The sequence below is a fragment of the Phascolarctos cinereus genome, unplaced genomic scaffold (assembly GCF_003287225.1).
Source record: "Phascolarctos cinereus isolate Bilbo 61053 unplaced genomic scaffold, phaCin_HiC Scaffold_4;HRSCAF=312, whole genome shotgun sequence".
Lineage (NCBI taxonomy): Eukaryota > Metazoa > Chordata > Mammalia > Diprotodontia > Phascolarctidae > Phascolarctos > Phascolarctos cinereus.
In genome coordinates this window covers 527,560,171-527,564,335 of record NW_027555847.1, presented here as the reverse complement: position 1 = coordinate 527,564,335, position 4,165 = coordinate 527,560,171, and the positions used below count along the sequence as shown (strand labels likewise).

The following is a 4,165-nucleotide window of genomic DNA, read 5'->3' as shown; positions in this document are numbered from 1 at the left end:
ATCCACTGCTTTCTGCACCTAACTCCTCTGCTGCCCCTCTTTCCTATGACATCAATTTTTCCTGATATCAGGTTTGTTTCCAATTAGTCCTATCTGCTCATTATATGGCCAAAGTGCTTAAGCTTCCGCATTTGACTTTCTGTTGAAGGGAATGAATTATATAACTATTGACTTACTTGATCTCCTTGCTGTCCAAGGCACTCTCAAAATTCTTCTCCAGAACCACAATTTGAAAGCATAGATTTTACAGCATTCAGCTTTCCTTATAATTCAATTCTCACAGCCATGGATTACTACTGGAAAAAAAGACAGCTTTGACTATGCACAGCTTTGTTAGCAAGGTGATGTCTGTACTTTTTACTATGCTGTACAAATTTGTAATAGCTTTCCTTCTAAAGAGCAAGCCAATCTCATGACTGCAGTGGCTGCCTGCTCTGGTCTTTCAGCTGAAGAACATAAAATGTGACAGCTTTCATTTTTTCTTCCTTTATTTGGCAGAAGGTTATGGGGCTGGTTGCCAATATCTTAGTTTTTTGGGGGTTTTGGGGTTTTTTTTTTAGCCTCAAGCAAGATCAGATTTTACATTCTCCTCTTTCACCCTCATCAAGATGCTTCTTAATTCTTCTTCACTTTCTGCCATTACAGTAATATCTTCTGTGTATTAGATTGTTGATATTTCTCCTGGCAACAGAACTAATACATTAAGCCTAGTAAATAAATATTGAATTAAACACCTAGGAGACATATATTAACAAAAGTCTAGAGCCGTGATGGACTTCAGAGGTAATCCAGTCTCATCCTCTTTTATATTTTGCAGCTGAGTATACTGAAGCCGCGGAAGGGAAGTAGAGGGCATTTCCTTTTTCCTGCTGCCCTTTCTCTGTCACTCCCGTTCATTACACTACTCACCAGGCTTATTAGTGGAATCACCACAATTTGTGCATATATGAGAATGGAATGAATTCCATGGTCTTAGGAAGTACTTCCTTCCTTATCTCCCTTTTTTAACCTATAACTGCTTTTCATCATTACACATTGTCTGCACCAATATGTTCAATACAACTCACGCTGATTTTTTCCTATTTGTGTACTGATCCTACTCTTATGACCTGTTCAGAGTTACATACGACAAATTATTTTTTATATTCTTATGTTTGCATATCCTATATGTCTCCTTCATTGTTTTCTTGGGTAATAAGCCTTTTGAAAGTAGGGAATATATCAATGTAATTCTTGATATACCACCCAGCACAACATTATTATCAATTTTGATTGCTGATAAATGCTATTTGATAATGATAATTGATGTAAGATGAAGTAAATCTGAATTAAAGATAAGTAGGAATTAAACAAGGAGATGCTTTATGACATGCCACCAAATGATGAGGCTCAAGTAATTTCCCCCAATTTTTCTTTTAGAGTTTAAAGACTTAAGCAGCGAGGAAATACTCAGATGACAACATCACTCTTGGCCACCTATCCTAAGAACTTTGAGCACTGGTGGTTCACAGATACAAATGGAGCATAAATTTTGAGATAATATTGGAATGTAAATTTTTTGAGAGTAAACTGTTTCATTCTTTGTATTTGAATCTCCAACTTCTGGTGTGTAGTGGGACCTTAATAAACACATGTTGGTTGATTGAGCAAGATGATCATAATTCTATTTCCCTAAATATTGCAGTCTTGCCTGTTTTCTTTCTCTGTTTTCTCTTCCCATGTAGATACTTAAGAACAATGAGATTATGTGAGTAGCGTTTTTCATATAGCAACAAATGCAAACTAGAGCTCCATTAAAGTTTCCTTCCTTAGACAAAAGAAAACAAAATAGAACAAAAAGACATTAACTTCATCAAAGTAAATTTCTGGGCCCTTGCCCTATGAGTTTACCTAGGTATTCCCCTTCTCTTTTGTGAGACAGTATGTAATGAATTAGAGAATTGGAACTGGAATTAGGAAGCTCAGGGTTCAAATTTTACTCTAAAGTCTAATACTTAATACTTAATAAAGCTATGATCCCAAGGAATCCAGTTCATCTTACTTAGCAGCTTCTCTCATCACTCTCTCACTACTATATCTAGTAGTTTCTGAAGCTCAATGAGATAATACATATAGTTTATTTCAAAAGGTAAAGCTTTTATTTTGTCTCACCTGCCATGATAACAACCCTGAAAATATGCATAGTCATAGTTATCAGAACTAAAAATCACAGTATTGTGGGCTTTGAACAGAGAGCTAGAATTGAAATCAGGAAGACTGGAGTTCAAATTCTGTCTCAAAAACTTGCTATGTGAACTTGAGTAAGTCACTTACTAAGCCACTTAGAAACATCTGTCTGCCTGTTTTCTCATCTGCATAATAGCTTCTACCTCCAAGGTTGTAGGATTGAATGATATACTTATAAAGCACCTTAGTAACCTTAAAGTTCTATATAAATGTTAGCTGTTATTGAGATTATATTATCTTGAGCCATTCATTCAGGGTCATCAATTTGGAGAAAGATATTAAAATCAATATCGCTTTCAATATCTATATCTCTATATCCCTGTCTATCTATCTATCTACCTATCTATCTATCTATTTATATCTAATCACCCTTATGACCTTAAGTGCTCTATCTTTTTAACTTGTAATGGAAATCATATCTATCCTGTCCTAAGCCATAGGGGAGAGTGACTGAATAAAGACAGGACTGCCTAATAATCTGTTTTGGGGAAAGGTCTTAATGTGGCATACCACTGGTATATATTAAAATACATTTTGTTAATTGATTTTATATTAATATAATATCAATTTTCCCTAGATTTGACTCATCCCTGTGAAAAAAGCAATTATGCCAACATGTGAGTGATCGTATGTGACAATGTCTATAGCATCTGTGCTAGTCTTCCTTCATGAATAAGCTAAGATTAAGGATATGCATTTCACTTTGTGTTTTCTAGAAATTTCATAGATTGGCCCCAGTTACCGAGCCACTACCAAGGACTCAGCAGCCTCAGCTGGAGCCCCAGTGATCTGCACCCAGTCCTGCTCACCTTCTGGCACTTCTGTCACTGCCTTCCTCAGGCCATTTCCACCAAGGAAAAAGAATCATATAGTATATCCGCTATCCAGAACCTCCACTCTTTTGATCCCTGTGCCGATGCAAGTAAGGGTGATGACCTGCTTCCTGCTGGAACTGAGTATTGTATCTATATAAGAATTCAACAGAGAAACATCAGGAAGACCCCTCACTACAATCCAGGGGATCACTGATGATTATGATTAGGAGAACCTAGTGAAGTTATTCAAGAAGAAATTTGCCTACAATGGTACTGTAATTGAGCATCCACAATATGGAGAAGTAATTCAGCTACAGGGTGACCAGCACAAGAACATATGCCAGTTCCTTGTCAATACTGGACTGGCTAAGGACGACCAGCTGAAGGGTCATGGGTTTTAAGTGTTTGTGGCTCACTGAAGCTTAAATGAGGATTTCCTTACAATGAGCAGAAAAATTCATTTCTGTGCCTTGTCACAAGTTTAAAAACCTCACATCTTGTATAATGTCCTCTGTTTAACTTGGACTAGTGTAACTCATTCATGTGATAGACTGAAAAGAGACATGCTATCTAGTTTTGTAGTCTCTCATTTAAACAGATGTAAAGCCTGGCAGTGTCCATCCTGAAATGCCAATAATCTAACACTTCAGTCAAGCCCAAAGCCCTAGTGGCATTTGAGACCATGTCTGTCCAGAGGCTTCTTGGTGCTCCTTCTTTAGAGCTCCCTGTCCATGTAAGAGAATATTACTACCCTCTGAGCTGCCCTTGGTGATTCTCAGAAGAGTAAATTAAGGAATTCACTACCCAGTCCAGTTATACCACCAAGATAAAGAGTTAGCCTTTGGTAGCAAAACAGGGATTCCCCTGGTGGCTGGAACCATCTGATCAAGGAGGAATTTCATTTTGGGGCAATGGCAAGGCATTTTAATTCTTACATCACACCGAGGACCAATGTTTGAGCAGACTTTTTTTTTTCAGCCAAAGATAAGGTTTATTAGAATATCTATCATATTGGATAGACTCTTAAGGAGTCTGAATGTTATTGAGCTATAGGCTAGATTATAAGACTCTGGGCAGTGGCTATATTTTAAGAATCTAATCATCTTTATGGAGACAAGATGGAT

At 37.1% G+C, this 4,165-nt stretch overlaps 1 pseudogene; it reads left to right on the top strand.

Annotated features, from left to right (window-relative positions):
* The first annotated feature begins 770 nt into the window (after positions 1–770).
* On the top strand, positions 771–3,442 carry LOC110207854 (eukaryotic translation initiation factor 1 pseudogene; annotated as a pseudogene).
* Positions 3,443–4,165: the final 723 nt, after the last annotated feature.